Source organism: Colias philodice, chromosome 20, assembly GCF_061535455.1.
Source record: "Colias philodice isolate Cphi_HAF_F1 chromosome 20, ilColPhil1 Martin Lab GWU primary, whole genome shotgun sequence".
NCBI lineage: Eukaryota > Metazoa > Arthropoda > Insecta > Lepidoptera > Pieridae > Colias > Colias philodice.
In genome coordinates, this window is record NC_143105.1 from 570,824 (window position 1) to 593,334 (window position 22,511).

Consider the following 22,511-nt stretch of genomic DNA (forward strand, 5'->3'; position numbering starts at 1 on the left):
ATTTAATTTTTATTGCACGGTCTAAACGGTTTAGTTACTACAGGCGTGAGACAGGAAAGATCTGCAGGCCGAGACTAACGGCAGAGATTAGAATAAACGCTCAGGAATAGAAACTGCTATCGCTAATTATTATTGACATAAGCTCATGACATTTTAGTAATGGTTCGGTCACACTACCAAAATTACGACGACGACAACGACCAAAATTCTCATCCAGACAAAATTCGTTCAAAATAAAATACATATTAAAATTTCCCGTCATACTGGTACTCGGAAGAAAAAAATTTCGAGGTCAATTAATAAAAAATAGATTTTTTGCGATTTTCGCCGAGATGATAAGTTAATCATAGAATCACCTGGGACCAAAATGGAAGATCATAAAATTATGTATAAAAAACTTTCAATACATTTTTTTCCAGGAGCCACCGTTTCTACAAAAAATTTATGTTTTCATTTATTATTCGTAAAAAAAATTCCAATCACCAGAACGACAGGAAATTTTAATATTTTATTTTTAAGTGTGTTTTTTACAATTTTGTTAAATTGCAACTAAATGAAAATTTTGTTTGTGGTCGTCTTCGTCGTTGGTAGGGTGAACAAATCCTTAGCGAAATATTTCGGATTCTATTCCTTTCCTATATTCCGGCGAAAATCGCAAAAAACCTATTTTTATATTAATTGACCTCGAAATTTTTTCTTTCCGAGTACCAGTTTATCGGGAAACTTTAATATTTTATTTTGAACGAATTTTGTCTGGACGGGAATTTTGGTCGTTGTTGTCGTCGTCGTTGGAAGTGTGACCGAACCATTACTAAAATGTCACGAGCTTATGTCAATAATTAGCGATAGCAGTTTCTATTCCTTAGCGTTTATTCTATTCTCTGCCATTAGTCTCGACCTGCTGAGCGCTGAGACAAACGTCAAAACGCAAAGGAATAGAATCCGCTATCGATACTAATTGTCATAAGCGTATGATGTTTTGCTAAGGATTTGTTCACCCTACCAACGACGTCGACGACCACGAACAATATTTTCATCCAGTCGTAATTGAACAAAATTGTGCAAAACACAATTAAAAATAAATTATTAAAATTTCCTGTCGTTCTGGTGATTGAAACGGTGGCTCCTAGAAAAAAAATTATTTGAAGTTTTTTATAGATAATTTTATGATCTACAATTTTGGTAGAAGGTAATTATATGATTAACTTACCGTCTCGGCGAAAATCGCAAAGAACCTATTTTTATATTAATTGTCCTCGAATTTTTTTTATTTCCGAGTACCAAAATTCAACTTCAAATACATTTTTTCTAGGAGCTACCGTTTCTACGAAAAATCTATTTTTTCATTCATTGATCTCAAAAAAATTCCAAGCACCAGAACGACAGGAAATTTTAATATTTTATTCTAATTGTGTTTAGCAAAATTTTTTTAAATTGCGACTGGATGAAAATTTTGTTCATGGTCGTCGTCGTCGTTGGTAGGGTGAACAAATCCTTAGCAAAACATCATACGCTTATGTCAATTATTAGTATCGATAGCGGATTCTATTCCTTTGCGTTTTGACGTTTGTCTCAGCACTCAGTTGCTTCACGATTTATTGTCAAAAACATCCATACAAGGAAGGAAGAAAAATAAATTTGCTCCCTTCCCCTCTGGTGCCTAAAAATAAAATTTACGTAGAAAATTAATTAGGAATTTATTTTTTTATTTTTTAGTAATAAATTTTACTAACAGTTCTTTTAATTATTTATGGTAGTACGTGTTTATTCAATAAAAATTAAGTAGTAACTACTATGCAGTCACTATTCCACGCGGACGAAGTCGCGGGCACAGCTAGTAAAATAAAGTATTTTAACACTTGTACTTTTAACACTATGTACAGACTACAGATACATAGATATATAGGAAATACTTTTTAAGGAGCGGTATGTAAGCCTTCCGTGTCTCGAGGTATGCGCAAATCTCCTCTTTTGTACATTTATTAATTATTTTTTTAAAAGGCAATGTTACTTACAATTATGGGCTATGATACTGCATCTGAAACAATATAATATATTTTATAATTAGTAAAGAATGTGTAATATATATAATGAGGAAGGATTATTAAGAAAATATGTTAGACAAGACTTATAATAAAAATAATGTTCCCTTATTACTTTTGTAACTGAGATACTTAAAGACTTAATTAAATAATATAATTGAAATGATTAACATAGTTTTATTTGTTTATTATCGCAGAGAGGTAAGGAGATCTTATTTTTATTTATATGAAAGTTAAATAATTATGTGTAAATTACCAAAAAAAAAACATTGGAATACATATGCTTCATTGTGTTTAATTGTATTGAAATTAATAAGACTAGTTTCAAGTCTAATAATATTTTAAATAAGTATAAAACCACCGGGACAAAATTACAGTAAAAATTGTTTCCATATTGTTTCCGTTCCATTTTTTTTTTCTCCCCAAGAAATAGTGTTGTTTATATATTGTATATTTGTATTGTAGTATTTTATTACATTGATTAAAATGATTAATTGTATGCCAATTTAATACACCTACAAAGCCTTATAATATGCTCTAAGGCTTTCTGTACGGAACCCAGGACCTCTGGAAACATTAACCACTGAACCACGGGCCTATTTCCCAATCCACTCTTCCTGATAAGGTGTAGAGAAAGTATTATCACCAAGTTTGGAGCTGCCCTTTGAACGGGATTGCATCGTGACTAGGTTCAATTTACCGACTTCGAAAAGGGAGGAACTGTTTTGTAATAGTTCCAACTAGGATGGCTAATTTATAGTTTTAATTTATTTATTTATAATTCTTTATTGAACAAAATATGAGAAAACAATAGTATGCAAAAAGAAGTAGAAATACAAAAGCATAATTTGCCCAAAAGGCGGCCTTATTGCTAAACAGCAATCTCTACCAGGCAACCTGGCGGGAGATAGTTAGTTTTGTTAGGGAGAAATGTATATACAGGGTGTAATCGTTAAGTGTGCACAAGCGATTATTCCGTAACTATTGCAGATATAAAAAAACTTTAAACTGATATCGAAAGTACTTAACCTAATGAGTAAAATGGCCATAATAAATTTTTAAAAATAAAACGAGAAATAACCAAAAATGTTACATTAAACGCTCCCATACAATTTATTTCCCATACATTTTGTATTCATAGTAGATTTTCGAAGTGACGTCCTTATTGTGCAATACAATGAGGAGGTCTATTTACAGTTTCTAAATGAACTTCCCTCCAAATTTGCGAAGTAATTAAAGCAGAAAACCAAAAAAACAAAAAAAAAAGCTAAAATCTTTCATATTAAATGTATAGGTTGATCCAAAAGTAATGATAATTGGGTATTTCCTGTGCACATAAAAATATAAAATAAATGTTTTATGCTTGCTCATGTAATCACTAAGTTATCACAAAAAAATTATATCAACAGGCCACGTTTCCAAGTATTAACATTAATTTTAATGTGAACAGTGCGAGCCAGAATGTTTCCCGACGAAAAGATTAAACAACGACTCGACATTTAGAGGGTGAATTTCTAAATTTTTAATGAGATCAGGATAATTTTTTGTCACGATTTGTGACCATGGGCGTTACCTGGGTTCACCATGTTTATGCTGAAACCAAGAAACAATCAATGGCCTGGATGCGAGCTTCCAAAGTGACGGTGAAGATTTTCAAAGTGAAAATTAGTGGGATAGATTAAAGCCGTAGTTTTTTGGGACGCTGAAGAAATGTGGAATATTTTAAGAAGGTAGCCACTACTACACAGGGCTCTTACTACACAGACCAAATTAAAAGATTGCGGGTAGGTTAGTAAGAAAAAGAGACATGGCAAACTTCGGTCTTGAATGTTGGTTCACCAAGACAACGCACCAGATCACAAAGCGTCAGTTGCGATGGCTGCCAATCAAAAATCGGCATTGAAAATGCTTGAACACCCACCCTGTTTGTAAGATCTAGCTCCTAGTTAATTCTATCTCTTACCTCGGCACAAGAAACACCGTCGATACAAGAAATTTTAAGACGACAGCGAAGTGATGGCCGATTTTGAGGGGTTTTTGTAGATGAAGTCAAAGTTTTTTTTTCTAAGTTAAGGAAAAAAAATATCGAAGTATATTATCTAGTTAGAAGACTATCTAGAGAAATACATAATTATTTTAACTGTAATGACCTTGTTTAATATTGATTATCATTACTTTTGGATCAACCCATGTACATGGGATATTCATATCTCATATTAAATGTATGGGAGGGTTTAAAGTTAATTTTTTAGATATTTCTCGTATTATTTTTAAAAATTTATTATGGCCATTTTACTCATTAGGTTAAGTACTTTCGATATCAGTTTAAAGTTTTTTGATATCTGTAATAGTTACGGAATAATCGCCTGTGCACACTTAACGATTACACCCTGTATATGTAATTGAATAAATATTAAATATAGATACCATTATTACCGTGTTGTGTTTTTACACGTTTTTATTAGCTTCACTTGTATTTTTGTATGCAACGACTTTAAACTCGATTTTGATCCAGTTTAAAAGGATAGATAATGATAATCGGTGACAATAGAAATAACTTCAGGAGGTTCTTTTCTTTCAGGTGTATAAGTGTATAGTAATTATGAATGAGCGTTTCATTCTGTAATGATTAAACCAAAATTAAAATAAGGAATAATTGGGCGTTATGTTTATTGTTTTGCATGATTAGAATAAAACCACGAAATATAAAACTTACTTAATAATAAGTTTCTATTATCTACGAAAAAAATGACTCTACCTATATTTTTGTGGATGCGTTACGTTGTGGATGTGAATTTTCATGCATATAGGTATCATACATGTTTTGTAATTTCTTTTACACTAAAAACTAATTAGCCGTGGAAAACACTATCACAAAAGATAAAGCCACTCGGCACTCCTTACAGTTTTAAAATTAGTGACAAACATACGGAAGTGTGTAAATTTATCTAACCTTAACGTTTTCGCACATTAGCTATCAAACAAAAATGTCACATAACTTAAAAAAAAAAAAATATATACCGTCCGAATTACGAACTTCCTCCTTTTTTTGAAGTCGGATAAAAGTAGTAGTAAAGCAAATACTTATACTGATATGTATTAACATGTACATTGTCACATTGATGTGATCAACGATATGCAGGTTAAGCAACCTACGCCGCGGTCAGTTTATGGATGGGTCGATATGTAGGTTAAGCAACCAACGTCGCGGTCAGTTTATGGATGGGTGACCGGTAAGTGATATTTTAAAAGCCTGTTACTACGGAGTTTACGTGAAGGTTCGGAATCGTTCGTGAATCAGATTCTATTATTATCAGACTGCTTCTAAGCAAAGCGAAGGAAAAGTCAAGATTCAAGGGCACAAACCTATAATTTAAATGAAAGAAAATTCGAATCCTGTAAGGTCCTCATTATGTATTATTAATTATTATTATAGTGTAGTCAAAGTTTAAAGTTAAACAAATTAACTACAATGTCCTTTACCGTCCGAGCCGAGAGCGTCTAAATATTACAGCTAGTGTAAACACGGACGAGGTGTTACACACTACAAGCTGTGCTATATTTTCTAAAGCAGAAATAAAGTTTGTTAGGCGAATGTAGTGACATTTCTTTTATATTATGATCTACAATAATTTTAATGGAAGTTTCTGAATCTTTACTTCGGGTTTATAAAGAAAACGTTATTTTTACTGCTTAGTAAAATTCTTGTGTTATCTAACAGATATATTTACGTTACATACAAAATAATTTCAATCGAACCCACTAACGAAGTATTTTGTTTAAAAATGATTGGAGTACTTAGTTAAATGTTAAATTTGATTTTGAAATCATTATTTTTTATTTTTAAATTTAACAAATACAAGTATCAAAGAATAATAACCACTCAAAATTTATTCCAGATAGCTTCTAATAGCCGTTATAATATGTCATTTGATATTATAGCTCACACTGAGAATCGAACCTGCGTCCGTTAGCAAACAGATGTGTTTAAATGGGTCAAAAACGTATCTCATGGCCGACTCCTGCGACTTATGGCTGGTTCACACTTTGATTAGTGTGAGTGCAGGTGATTAGTGCGAGTGCAGGTGTGTAGTGCGAGTAGTGTCCAATTGACTGCGAGTGCAGGTGATTAGTGCGAGTGCAGGTGTGTAGTGCGAGTAGTGTCCAATTGACTGCGAGTGCAGGTGATTAGTGCGAGTGCAGGCACGCTGCGAGTGAGGGGGAAGGGAGGGCGCGCGGGACGTGGCTACTCGCAGTCCACTCGCAAAAAAATAGAACACGCTTCTATTCACTTTACTACACAGCCTACTAAACACTCGCACTAAACAGTCGCTGTCCACACGTAGTACTACTCATCACCTGCACTCGCACTAATCAAAGTGTGAACCAGCCATTAAACGATTTTGTTACTTGTACAATATGTACATACATACATACAAACATACATCTATAGTTATGTACACAACATGTATAAAATATTTTATTTAACTTCATAGAGTTGAGGATTTTCAGTACCTTTATATTGCTTGAGTATTGAAACAAAATAAAATACACACAATCCTTGCAAATTCGTCCCTGTACAAACCTTAAAAAATTACATTTACACTCATCCATACTAATATTATAAATGCGAAAGTAACTCTGTCTGTCTGTCTGTTACTCAATCACGCCTAAACTACTGAACCAATTTGCATGAAATTTGGTATGGAGATATTTTGATACCCGAGAAAGGACATAGGCTACCTTTTATTGCGAAATATGTACCACGGGCGAAGCCGGGGCGGACCTCTAGTTTAATATAACCCGTAGGTACTTGACAATTTTGCAATTTTGTTAAAATTCAACATTAAAGCGACCTTGTCGTGACGTCCAAAACATTTGCCTATCTCGACGGCTACGTAAGGTCACTTCCTCTGTCTTGGCGACAAATGACAATTTTCCTTTCCTGAATAGATACTTTCTTATAAAAATGTGAAACGCCTTTGTTAACTGACCTTCAGTGTTATTTATCAAGTATAAATAATTATATCATGAAAACGAAATTTTTATCTTTTTGCCTTAATGTTTCTATAGAAATGACAAAAACAGTACTGATTAGGAACATTCGCTTTTTTGGAAGCATCTTTTTAAAAATAAATTGGTGATTATTCTAAATGTACCTAATATTACAATGTTTCATAGTATTACTGTCCCTTCAAACGTAAATAATACTTAACCTCAAACTCAAACATTTATTTACTCAATTAGACTTCTTCTAGAAGCACTTTTGAAACGTCATTACATATTTTTAACATTTACCACTGATTCGGAAAGCAGTATATCTTCAGAGAAGAACCGGCAAGAAACTCCTTAGTTGCTCTTTTTAATCATGTCAGTTTTACAATTTAATTTTACAAAATACATATTATGTAACGAGTATGTTTATAACAATGATAAATCTTAAATTAACGGAGAGAATGTTTAAATATATAGCAAAATTAATACAACCTAAATTAGCGGAGAGTACACATATCACGTTGTTTCTTATCTTATTATGCTTACTTTTAACTATATTTCCAAAATTTCCTCATTACATAATGTGCAGTTAAGTAATAAGTTCGTTGCCCGGATCATATCTTTATCAAACACTGATAAGAGATTATAGCCTCATTACATCTATGAAACACTAGCTTCTATAATGAGAAATACATAGAGCTATATATTTTAGGCAGCGTGTTTTTACAAAACAAAGGGGTTTGCATAAAGATGGCGTCGTGATGAACTCTCGCGGCCAGTGATGAAATTTGGAAGAGCTATATATTGTTAGCAAAAGTTACTATGAACACAAATCTCGAAACGTATTAGGAACAGAGATATTTGGTTTTGTATTTTTATAGAGTTAGCGAAGCGTGTATGTGAGTATAAACTCACTTGCAATAATGCAATAAGAAGGTAAAATTTTTACCACTATCTGTATTACCTAAGAGCTGTTCTAAGCCATGGTGTCGCATACAAATCAGGTGATTTTCATTTATTTACTTTTGTGAATACATAACAGTAACTGAAAAACGTAATGATACAATATTCTCCAATAATCGAAACATTGGACCACAAAAATCGTTCAAACCACCATCCATACTAATACATATTATAAATGCGAAAGTAACTCTGTCTGTCTGTCTGTTACTCAATCACGCCTAAACTACTGAACCAATTTGCATGAAATTTGGTATGGAGATATTTTGATACCGAGAAAGGACATAGGCTACCTTTTATTGCGAAATATGTACCATGGGCGAAGCCGGGGCGGACCTCTAGTTCCTTATATACGGGTGTGGTTTTCTCACCTATGACAGAAACTACAGTTAATAATTATGTCCAATTATCACATTTCTGTAAATATTTGTCCAATACATCTATAGAGACCATAGAGAGTAGAGACCATGTAAAGTGGACCAATATGTATGATTAACATTCCAATATTTGTTTACACCTACGCGTGTGTGATGTCCCACGGTACTTATCATCACATTCTAATACAGAAAATGTAACGACAGCTTCTTAAATTTGAAATATTATTAGTGTAAATCGATCAATATAAAATTGAAAATTTGACCATTTCAAATTAGTTGGGGTGAAAATGCGAAGCAGTATAGAAACTACATCTTGGAATATTCGATTTTAAAGTATAAAAAATAGCAATTTTATCAAAGAAAATCAAATAGCCTACTCTTGTGAAAAATGTTAATTCTTATTCAATAAAGAATTCTTTTAGAAAATACCTATATTCTCTTCACTGCAATGTTTTACTTTTTCAAATAAATTTTAATATGAAATCTCCAATTACAATACACTTATCTATAGGTATGTAATATTTCGCATCATCTATGTACACAAATTAATTCTAGCTTAAAGATAAATTTAAAGGAAATGTTTATCTCAAAATTTCTGTAATTACCGTCTCTATGAAATCGTTTTAGACTACAGGCCTATGTTGAAAAATTTATGGGTCATTGAACCACCAGGTGACCTATCTAGAACGATATAAGAGCATAAAATAATAAGATTCAGCACTATGCCGTCACTTGTAAGCTGTCCAACTGAGTGCAGATGAGAATTCGAACGTACAGGTAGAGATTTTTTCCCCTTGTCTCCATGATTTTTTTACGGCCACGGCGTTGCGGAAAAATGGATTTAAAGCAGTATAGAAATAGAATGACACAGATGCCGTACAAAATCAAATGACCAAATTTACCCCGGCAATTGTCGGAAAATAAAAATAAATTCCGACTTTGTGGACCACCATTTTTGTTCGGCATCTGTGTCATACTATTTCTATACTGCTTTTAATCCATTATTCCGCATCGCCGTACAAAAATCATGGAGACAAGGAAAAAAAATCCCTACTTGTACTTTGTAGTCTATTTGATTGCAGCTTTTGTCAAATATAGCCGCTGGCTATCTATACAACGTCGAATTTGCGTTGCAAATAAATTTCTAATTAATTTAACATACTTTCTAGTAAAACGTTCTTTTGTAATACAATTTAAATACTTTCAATTTTAATTATAATTTTGCTATAGGCTATACTTTTTTCCTTTTTACACGTTTTATATTAGCTTCACCTATATGTATGTTTGTAACCGACTTCTTTGGGCGCGATTTTGACCCACTTTAAACGGCCAGATTTCGTTCAAACTTTGTAGATTTATTGAAGACCGATAACAATACACTAATTTGATAAAATTTTCTATTTTTTAGTTCGGTTTTCTGTAAAAAGCGTGTTTTTTTAGTTTTATTAAACTATTATTATTGCTAAAGAGTCACAGAGGCTCGAACTTATTCTAAACAGCTAGGTAGTTATTAGCCATAGTTATTTAAATTAGATCTAGATTTTAATATTTGATTCCGTATAATTCTTTTAAAGTTAAAATATTCTTGGTCTTTCGCAATTGTTTCTTCTATTTTATACCAAAATTCATCAATTTCTGTTCAGCAGTTCCTATGTGATAATGTATAACAGACATACAGAAATTGTGTCACATTTAAAATATAGGTAAGTATGGCTGAACAAATCTCGCCAACTCATAAATCATAATCATTTAAAATCTAAATAGGAACCATACGCACGTCATATAAAATATTAGTATGCTCATTAGCACACAATATACAGACAGACGTACATACAAAACAGGTTGACAATAATGAATAAATTGATAACTATTTTGGCAAAACAATTGTAGAGCTGGTTGTAATGTGACGAGCGACGCAAGGTGATAAAACTTATATTTGTCTGTTTGTCACGCTTTCATGTTATTAAATAAAAAGCTGAAAAGTATAGCTGATAAAAATAATATTTTCTTACGTACAAATGGAGCTTTTTGATTATAAAATCAATGCAAAAATGAAACCTTACGATAAATTATTGAAAAGTATGTAGTGAAAAACTGTAAATCAATTAACTTAAAAGTTTAAAAAAAGATTGTTTATATTTTTAACGTAGGTGCAATATAGTGAAAATAAATGTAATTGAAAGACAGTCAATGTCGCAGTCAATCATTATATCAGTGTAAATCAAAGCCAACATTTGTTTAAGCAAATCGTTTTTATATTGTTTTATGGTGCTCGTAAAATTCGAGGCCAGTGGGATAGGGTCATGTACTCTACGGTAACACATAATCAATTTGAATGACCGATGAGTCCATGGAATTGAACTATAATATAGAGCCATGTTTATTTTGTGTACTAAATCATTCTTGTCTTCACCCAAAAGGGTTTTTGCCATTCTATTACAGTCTTCCTCGATAAATTCATAATTTTACAGTTTAAAATCTGTAGAATTAATTCATTCAAAAGTAAGTTATATACATACAAGCTTTCCTGATTTTACGAGTACGCGTGTTTTTATTTTTTAAATTGTCTTTGTTACTCCTTTTTGACCACAATCTCGCCTAATGGTAAACTTGATGGTACGCCCTTCCCTGTTTACTTGGCCATTATCCATAATATTATAAAACACATCAAAAGATAATTGTTTAATGACGTCAAAGCATTGTGCATGATTCAATAGAAAGTCGTGGGTGTGCTGTCAATGAGGGTCGTCACTGTTCACTGGTTATAGATCTAATGCATCAGTTTAATGCGTTTTTAATGAGCTGTACAAATGCTGATGTTTTCTTTTATATATTACGAGGATATCGGGACAGAGGAAGCGGATTTTTGACTAGCTGTACCCCGCGTTATTCCGCTCCTATTGGTCTTAGCGTGATGATACATAGCATTCAGTCTTCCTTGTTAAATGGACTATCTGACACTGAAATAATTTTTCAAATCGGACCCATAGTTCCTGATTAGTGCGTTCAAACAAACAAATAAATTCTTCTGCATTGTAATTTTCTCGGCGCACGGTCTGTCCCCCGCGCGGTGTTGCATGAATCAAGCTTTTTACAGAGAAAATTTAAAGTTTCAATAATATTACGTATTTATAATTTTTTTGGTCTAATTTATAGAGGATTGAATACACAGGGTCGTCGTGCCTGATCAGTCACTTGACCATCCGGGATGTAACCCCACACCACGGTCATTGACTGCTCTCAAAGCTCCATTCATAGTTTTTCTATACTAACATCGTACTACATGCTTGGATTATGTTTGATAGTGATTAGTCCTGATTTTGTTTGAGTTTAATGATGATTTTATTATTCACTAGCGGTCCGCCCCTGCTTCGCCCGTGGTACATACGAAAAATAGATGTTGGCCGATTCTCAGACTTACCCGATATGCACAGAGAATTTCATGAGAATCGGTCCAGCCGTTTCGGAGGAGTATGGCAACGAAAACTGTGACACGAGAATTTTATAGCTCCGTCACGCTGGAACCCGCTTTAAAAAAAACCTTACTTTTTTTCAGCCTATTTTACCTACAAACGATGCTAATAAATGTAGTATAGGTCAATTTTTTGTAGTCTTATTAGTTACTTAGAAAACATCATTGATATCGTTCGAAGTAAAAAATATAAATAATAGCGTGTTGATTAGTTTTGGAATGGGTTCCAAATTGATTGTAGTTTATTGTAGTGGCAAGAAAATTCTTTATTTGCGTTGTTTTATCTCAAATTATTGCAAGAAGGTCACAATAACAAGATTTTAAAAAATAAATAACACTTGTCCAAAAACTACAAACGATGCCAATAAATGTAGTATAGGTCAATTTTTTGTAGTCTTATTAGTTACTTAGAAAACATCATTGATATCGTTCGAAGTAAAAAATATAAATAATAACGTGTTGATTAGTTTTGGAATGGGTTCCAAATTGATTGTAGTTTATTGTAGTGGCAAGAAAATTCTTTATTTGCGTTGTTTTATCTCAAATTATTGCAAGAAGGTCACAATAACAAGATTTTAAAAAATAAATAACACTTGTACAAAAACTACAAACGATGCCAATAAATGTAGTATAGGTCAATTTTTTGTAGTCTTATTAGTTACTTAGAAAACATCATTGATATCGTTCGAAGTAAAAAATATAAATAATAGCGTGTTGATTAGTTTTGGAATGGGTTCCAAATTGATTGTAGTTTATTGTAGTGGCAAGAAAATTTTTTATTTGCGTTGTTTCATCTCAAATTATTGCAAGAAGGTCACAATAACGAGATTTTAAAAAATAAATAACACTTGTTCAAAAACTACAAACAATGCCAATAAATGTAGTATAGGTCAATTTTTTGTAGTCTTATTAGTTACGATTTTGAATTTATATTTTGAGGTATAATCGATGCTACATTTACTGTAGGCACTATAGTAACTGTAAACTTGTGTACGCACGCTTATATTTAATCGGTAATGTCCATATACATATAAAGCCTAAAGGTATGCTGTCGGAAGACAAACTGTGAAACTACGAACGATTTCCTTTTCTATTTTCTAACGTCTTAAAATGTATCACTCTATCAAACACTAAGTAGATTTATTCATTCGCACTTATAATCAGTAATAAGCAAGACATACAAATATAAAGGTACTGTGACAATTGTTCATATCGTTTGTAGTTTTTATGCCAGTGTCATTTTATTATACCACTACAATTTGGCTAGTTTTATCTGATTTTTCTTGAAGTTATTTTAGAGGATAAATTATTTTACCAGTACTACAATAAACGATAAATGACAATATTAATTCCAATTTTTCATATTGCACTATTTTGAGTTTTTTTTCGTTTCGGATGGAATTTATCCATTATTTCATTTTAATTAATTTTGTCGTCTCAGCAGTTTTCGGATTATTAAGTGACTTTGTAACATTGAACAGCAAACTACTGAACATTAAAGATATCCAACTCTTTTTTTTTAACATATATCATGTGCAATTTAATGTACACTAAATTACGAAACTCCCACACGCATACACAAACACGCACGTGTGCGAAGATGTATGTATGAGCATGAATATTTTTTTTTCTAAAACTACAAACGACACGAAATCCAAGGCTCATAATTGTTTTGAATATATTAACTTATTGAACACTAAATTTTTTGTTTTTTATTGCCTACAGGGGTTCAGCAGCCACTACAAACATATGAGTTTAGCTACAATCAACTACATTGTTTGTAGTTTTTGAACAAGTGTTATTTATTTTTTAAAATCTCGTTATTGTGACCTTCTTGCAATAATTTGAGATGAAACAACGCAAATAAAAAATTTTCTTGCCACTACAATAAACTACAATCAATTTGGAACCCATTCCAAAACTAATCAACACGCTATTATTTATATTTTTTACTTCGAACGATATCAATGATGTTTTCTAAGTAACTAATAAGACTACAAAAAATTGACCTATACTACACTTATTGGCATCGTTTGTAGTTTTTGAACAAGTGTTATTTATTTTTTAAAATCTTGTTATTGTGACCTTCTTGCAATAATTTGAGATAAAACAACGCAAATAAAGAATTTTCTTGCCACTACAATAAACTACAATCAATTTGGAACCCATTCCAAAACTAATCAACACGCTATTATTTATATTTTTTACTTCGAACGATATCAATGATGTTTTCTAAGTAACTAATAAGACTACAAAAAATTGACCTATACAACATTTATTGGCATCGTTTGTAGTTTTTGAACAAGTGTTATTTATTTTTTAAAATCTTGTTATTGTGACCTTCTTGCAATAATTTGAGATAAAACAACGCAAATAAAGAATTTTCTTGCCACTACAATAAACTACAATCAATTTGGAACCCATTCCAAAACTAATCAACACGCTATTATTTATATTTTTTACTTCGAACGATATCAATGATGTTTTCTAAGTAACTAATAAGACTACAAAAAATTGACCTATACTACATTTATTAGCATCGTTTGTAGGTAAAATAGGCTGAAAAAAAGTAAGGTTTTTTTTAAAGCGGGTTCCAGCGTGACGGAGCTGAATTTTATATATACTAGATAGAAAACTTTTGAACACTTAGTTTACTAATCAATAAATCACGTGTCTAAATATTTAAAATTGAATTGTCTTTTATTTTCACCTAATAAATAATAATAAACCTAAATGCTGTCTCCTCAGAATTTTTTGAGGAATTCATTTGTTTTTTCAAGATAAGTACTTTTTTTTAAGCAATCTTTGTCAAAATAAGTCTTTCTTCCTTCAGTTCCTTCTTTCAAAAAGGAATTTTGAATTGATCGACCATCTACTGCAGTCGTTAAAAACAAAAATTAATTGGAACGCGGAAAAATCAATATCACTAATATAAAACAAAGTCGCTTTCTCTGTCCCTATGTCCCTTTGTATGCTTAAATCTTTAAAAATACGCAACGGATTATGATGCGGTTTTTTTAATAGATAGAGTGATTCAAGAGGAAGGTTTTAGTATATAATTTATTAGGTTTTAGAATTTAGACAAAGCGGGCGTAGCCGCGGCCGGGAAGCTAGTTGTTAATATTTTACTATTATAATTAATATTTCGCATATATTCGCTGATATGTATACCTATTTAGTGTGTACTCGCATATATGCATACCCTATAATTTATGGATTTCATCACATTCAGTCCAAAGGTCATTGGGGTCACTTTCTCACAATCGGACCCTTGACACAAGACAAATAGAAACGCAAGAAAACACTTGATTGTGTCAGCCATTTGGCATCGAGATTCTTCTTTAGTTATTTGCCCCGACTCCGCTCGGATTGGCGTAAAAATATATAATCTGGGATAATATAAACTACAGACTGATGTCATTATTTTTAGTGATTAATCTCTCTTCTATTACAACAAACACTATTATATTTATTTCTTGGTTTTTTAGCTGTTGTCGAAACTCGTTTAAATAATCGAATGACAGAGAAAGAATGTTGTTTTCAAGTTATATGTACGTTTATTTATAGCAAAGAAAATGTAATAATATTTCATATTCATAATATGTATTGTAAATAACACATGTTTTACAAGGCAACTGCGCAGCACGATGTTTTGCACAAAGATTGCAATTTACATGAAAACAATAGCTGGAGAATCACTTTCCCCTTTAAAGCGTTTCAAAAACACTCCTGTATGAGTTGTTTGCTAATATTTTAGGAATTTTTGGAACGTAGCGTTTAAACGAAAACACTAAATAACTTAATTAAATGTAGGTAGGTATATTTAAATCCATTCTAAATCTTAGAATGCTCAGATGTTATTAATATTTATAAAAAACTAATATCCATATCTAAAAATTCTTAAATTATACCTAAAGGGTAAAGTAAATGCATGTATGCATTTTACGTGAAGCGTGGACGGCTAAACGGATTCCGATAATCCTACTTCTTCAGAAGGGCAACGGCTTATTATTGTCTCGCAATTGTTCTTGAAGGTGATAGAGATCTAAGAAAGGTTATACAGCGCTAAAATAATAGAGAAAATAGTTTATTATATTGTCTGTTTATTTTCTCAGTTGTTTCATATTGTACAAGTTAATTTGGTTGTTTAATTATTATAGGACATGGATAGAGTGATAGCAGGAGGCGAGGCTTGTTTTAAATAAAGTTAATACATGTGATATTACTCGTTTAAACATTGATATTGCATTACTTTTTCTTTTTAGAAATTACTATTGACTACCGTTTAAAGCTATTTCTTAACTAGGGAATAAATGAAGGACTCGTGAAATTTGCGACCTTAAATTACCATTAACAAATACGGAAATTTCAGTAGTTAATTAATAACGTGGCGTTAGACACGCTCGTGACTAAACGGCCTTAAATGATGATAACACTTGCAAAAGCGTGAGAAAACTTCATTTGATATCGAAAATGTATACATTATAATTGATGTACGGTATGCGTGGTTTTGTAACATGCATATTAATTACTTTTGAAATGACATGGAATTTATTTATTTGTGAGTTTGTGTAAATAACATAAACCGTTTTCTCATAGAAATTAATATGTTTTCTCACTAATTATTTTTTACTTTTACAAATACGAATTATATTGCATCAGTTTTGAATATTTTTTTGCATTTGATTCGTGTTTTTGTTTTTTTTACGTCGTCACTTTTCCTTGACAACAAACATTTTCTGTCTTGTTTTTATCTTTCTTTCTATCTTAACACAATGAATACTGGTCCCCTTCGCCACACGATCTAATTATCTGAACAACGAGCATTTAATATATTCCACCTTGAAATACCATCCAACGTCCTCACTTTCAAAGGTTTTGTAACAGAACCGGATACGCAGGATATTCGAAGCATATGTTTGTAAATCTAAAACATATGCGACATATTCGCGAAGTAAATAGATTTATATAAAATTATGGTGTGATCGGAAACGGCCAGATCGATTTTAATGATGTTTTTGTTTTATGTTTAGGGATAGGCCGTTAATTACTTTTTATACCTACCATTTAGTTATGAAGATGCAATGTAATGACTAATGGTAGTATTCGACTTTTGCCATCACTAACTAACTATGTAGGCGATTATTATTTCGAACTGATTGATTTTATGTCTGTTGCTTTAAAGAACAACGTAAACTTATTTCATGTAACTTACAAATGTGAGAACATAAATTCTATTTTATATTATTATCCCATGTGTTAAAATATTTTTTTCATCACAAGAATTCGAATCTGCACCCTTTTTCAGAAACAGGGTACCAATGTTGATACTTGATAGCAACGCAATATCCATGTACCAAGTGTTTCAATTACTCACGCTAATTAATAACATCGATAAGTGATGATTCACTTAACTTCATACAACTTTATCACACGATACGTAAGACGTTATTGTTCCTAAAAAACAAAAATCGACTGCTAATCTCACAACCGTGTTTATTCTGAATACTAGGTACAGGTAGGTATGGTCTGGTGCTGAAAATTCGACTTTTAACTCGATCGTTTTTCACTGCAGCAATTTAATTACAAGCCCCTTTATTAAAGGTTTCGTTTCAATAACTACCTATTTGATTATCCGAATAATATTCTGTATTTTAGTAAGATCGACTGACATGTTCGTTTATTTCAAGATCCATAATGCTAGGCGTCCATTAGAGACGGATCGGGGCGGGTCGCATCGCAACGGGCCGTCTCTAATGGACGCGCTGTTTGCTCCTGCGTCCACCTGTACGGGGCGCGGCGGAACGCCTAGGCGGATTTTATCTAACAGACGCTCGCCGCTCACATCCGCCTGCCTGCGTCCTAGACGGGTGACGGGGCGGGCCGGGCCGCAGCGCACCGCCGGCAGAAATCCGCCTGCGAAGCGATATCCGCCAATGCATTGCGGCCCGCCCCGGCCCGATCCGCCTAGTGGACGCCTAGCTTAACACCGCAAGTAAATAAAGATCGACAGAATCACGTAAAAATGACTATACATTTTTTGTAAAATACCATCGCCTATTTAATACATTCTTCTATTTAATTCCCTTATTGTTTAACGCATTCTGATCCGGTAAATAAATAATTAATTAGTGAACAAGGATGTAATTGCATCGCTAATCGATGCATTGTGATTAATATTTATCATTTAGATTTATCTTATCAGGATTATTTGAATTAACGTCATGAATTGCACAGTATTTTGAAGTATATTTTAGATACCTACCAAACTTATTTTAATTTTAAAATCTATATTCCCGTGGTAACATCTACCAACAATAGCCAGTTAGTAGTAATAATAATCTTTATCCAGTATAATAAAAATCCTTATAATCTTATCTTCTTCTTATATATAAAAATGAATCGCAAAATGTGTTGGTAAGCGCATAACTCGAGAACGGCTGAACCGATTTCGATAATTCTTTTTTTATTATATTCCTTGAAGTACGAGGATGGTTTTTATGTAGAGAAAACGTAAATATGTACCACGGGCGAAGCCGGGGCGGACCGCTAGTCTTTAAATAAAATATACGTGTTTAGATAACATACTAAACTGAAAAAGATGAAATTAAGGATGCAATATTGCATTACCATATTTATAACGAAACAGAAACATTAAAAAAGAACAGAAGAACATCTATCGTAGATAATACTAGCTTTCCGCCCGCGGCTTCGCCCGCGTTTTCAAAGAAAAACCCGCATAGTTCCCGTTCCCGTGGGTTTTCCAGGATAAAACCTATCCTTTGTGTTAATCCAATTACCCTCTAAATGTGTGCTAAATTTCATTGTAATCGGTTCAGTAGTAATATTTGCGTGAAAGAGTAACAAACATACATACACATACATCCATCCTCACAAACTTTCGCATTTATAATATTAATTAGTAGGACATAGGAAGGATGGGATAAAACGTATTTTCTCTAAACAGACCAGTAGGTATAAAGGTACACTTTAAATCAAAACGATCCTATAATAGACATATTATGATAAGCAATCACTGATAAGAGATAACAGACGACCTTCCCACACATTCTTGATAACGTGGTATCTTTAGGAAATAATTCGCATTTCTATAAATATATTTTGTATATTGGAAAAACCAGTATAGATCGACCTCTAAGTTATATGGTGATGTGGAAGTAACAAGGATAAAGATAGTCTGGTGAACCGTGTATAACTGTATATATATAATAAAGAATGTTACCTAATTGGTTTATTTATATAAATAATTCAGTTTATTACGTCATACACTCTCCTTATTTATATAATTATTGTTAATTGTACTTAGTGTGTTTTTTTTTTGTTATTGATAAATTCATAAATTACTTGTACCAACTTACATTGTTCTTTCTCTTGATCATATTTACCGATACTACAATAAATTCGAACGATTCTGTTTTATCCTCTCACTAGACATAAATTAAAACGATTGAGATAGTCTAAAAAGAATACCTACCAAATTAACTACTACCTACATTATTTTTATAACGAACTAGCATATCGGTCCGCCCCGGCTTCGCCCGTGGTACATATTTCGCAATAAAAGCCTATGTTCATTCTCAGGGTCTAAAGATTGTCTGTGCCAAATTTCATCAAAATCGGTTGAGAGGTAAAGCGTAACAGAAAGACAGAGTTACTTTCGCATTTTTAATATTAGTAAATATTAATATTAGTAATATAATTAATAAATAGGGAATTCCGTACCATAGTTGTCATGTCAGATACACCTACCATAAGAAATTCGACAAATTCAATCAATTCGGTCATCGAACCTATGATGAACGATCTACACATACCTATAACACATAAACTATAGTCTTACCACTGCACATATTATTCGGTATATTATTAACTTATTATGCAGGTATTTCATAAAGTGATCTACTGCCATTGAACCATAAACTACAAACGACTTTGTAGTCGACAGAGCGGCACAGGAAAATTGGTAGCGGGTAAGTGAGAGAACATGTCATTTTGTATTTTGCCTAGACTAGCAAATATTATTAGGAATGCATGTAACTTCCTGCTATACCTATAACTATATAGAATGTCTTTTTGCATTTTTATATTATTAACATTCCTATGCAGGTATATTAATATTATGTAGGGATGTAACGATACCGATACCAATACCGATATATCGGCCGATATATCGGCAAGCCGATATATCGGTATCGCCGATAATAAATCAACCGATACCGATATTTTTTTATTAAATTCTTTCTTTTCTTTGATGTTTTTGCATTGTATTCATTCATATTGTTTTATTTCTGTTTCTGTTATTACAGAAACAGATGAACACTATTTATTTATTTATTTATTTATAATACTTCATTGTACAAACATGAATGGACAAAGCAGAAAAAAAAAAGAACAAAATTACAAAGGCATCATTTGTACAAAAGGCGGCCTTATTGCTGAACAGCAATCTCTACCAGGCAACCTGGTAGGAAAGGAAATGTAAGAAGGTCGTGGGATAGCGCAAAATAAATGACTATAATTACAATTACATATAACAATACATTGCAAATAATGTAAAATAGACACATTTACACACATATTAATATAAACTAAATATTGCATATTATATACTTCAAAAATATGTAGGTACATACTAAAATACATACATAAAATATTACTAAAATACATATTGTACATACACATACATAATATTAAATACATACTAAACATACACATACATATTACAAAATACATACTATACACAAGCCATAGTACACAGATGATAAGACATTCAAAAACAATGGTTACAGTTACAGATGTCAGCAAGCAGAAACAGAAAGGTAGGGAAAAGCTACAGTAAGGAAAGGTAGTGATCTTTTAATAGTGATTTAAAAGAGGAGAGCGTTTTAGCGCGTCTAACACTCTCAGGTAAAGCGTTCCAAAGTTGGATAGCACGAACAGTAAAAGAGTTGTTGAAAAAATTGGAATGGTGGATAGGAGTGCATAGTAATAACAGGTTGGAAGAACGAAGAGAGAGGGAATTGCTAGAGCTTAAATACTCAAAGTTGTCCTTTAAGTATTGCGGTGACTTAGGGCTAAATAGAATAGTGTACAGAAGATGCAGCAAATGAGTATCCCGGCGTTGGCGGATGGGGAGCCACTTTAATCTTTTCCTAAACTCAGAGACATGGTCAAATTTACGTAGTCCAAATATAAATCTGACACAGAAATTTTGAAGCTTCTCAAGGGTGTCCAGCTGATATTCACGAATATCAGGATAGCAGGAGTCAGAAAAGTCAAGGAGAGGAAGGAGGAGGGATTGAGCTAACGCAGTTTTGGTTGAGATTGGAAGAAAGTTGCGTAAGCGCCGTAAGGAAAAAGCAGAAGAAAAAACCCTTTTTTTCACTTGTTTAATTTGCTCATCCCAGGAGAAAGTTTGGTCAAGAGTCAGGCCAAGATTTTTAACCTGCGTGCTGTACGGGATAAGTACACCATCAACGATGACGTTCGGAAAATTGGTCCAGTCGATTTTCGAGATTAATTGTCTACTTCCGAATATAATAGCCTGGGTTTTGAGAGGATTAACTGTTAAACCATGATTTTTGCTCCATCTGACAATTGCTGCAAGATCAGCGTTTACTTGGAAAATCGCTTCAGGAAGTTCAAGGAGTGAGGCGTGGTTATACAATTGAAAATCGTCTGCATACATATGGTAAGGTGACACAATGGAATTGGATATTGTGTTAAGGAAGAGCGGAACCTCCTGACACAAGCATTTTATTTGCTTACTAGGAGTGTTCCAAACACAAATTTGTTCATGTAAAGGAAAGAAATAAATAATTTTGAATTTTTTTAATTTTTAACGTGATAACGTTTTTAAAATCGTTTTGTCGGGTGACATGTTCATAAACTTGTGTCACACCAAAACCTCACGAGCGCGATCGCAGGTATAACGAGAGAGAGACGGACCGATCTCCCGTTTCATCTCGAGCGCTGCCACTGCATTATGTTATCACGTAAACATCTCGATCGTAAACCTACTTTACAAACAACCAATTTTTTTAATATCAAATAATTCAAAAACCCGCGCCCAATGAACGATGCGGGAGGCCGCCCGCGCGTGCGCACTTTGTTTTCTGAAAAAACTCTACCAATAGAAAACTTTTATTAGGTACTGATTGTATGTGTATTACTTAAAGTTTAACTGACTTCGTAAAATAATAATACTATACATATATGGTTTTGTTGTTTTTTGATTTGGCATTTTTATTTAAAAGAATACGATTAACAGTTGTCTCTGTTAAATGTTGGTAACTTTTTATGCATAATTCACTATTTATTTTTCTACCAAGCCATCGATATCGGTATCGGTATCGGTATCGCCGATACATTACTACAAATATCGGTATCGGTATCGTATCGGCAAAATCATGTATCGTTACATCCCTAATATTATGTAAGTAGGTACGTTATAATCACGATTGGCTTGGCGAGGTGAGGTTTTTTGAAGATAATACTAATTCGATAAAATAATAATAATAAAAAAATATTTTCCATATAAAAAGAAGCCCTTTGGCTGCTGTTTCTTTTAAAATTAACTATCTACCAGTATGTATATCCCATTGTAGCTTGTGTTTGAAGATGAATATAAAATTCTATACCTAA

At 32.6% G+C, this 22,511-nt stretch overlaps 1 protein-coding gene across 2 annotated transcripts in view; it reads right to left on the minus strand.

Moving 5' to 3' along the window:
* The window catches only part of form3 (FH2 domain-containing protein formin 3), a 99,102-nt gene that overhangs the window by 39,615 nt on the left and 36,976 nt on the right, over positions 1-22,511 (minus strand). Inside the window, exon 3 of one of the 2 annotated variants that reach the window (XM_089707822.1) lies at positions 2,016-2,038. The exons of the other annotated variant lie outside the window; for it this stretch is intronic. The gene's annotated coding sequence lies outside the window, so the exon portion shown is untranslated. The remainder of the gene's footprint in view (positions 1-2,015; positions 2,039-22,511) is intronic. 2 annotated transcript variants of the gene reach the window in all.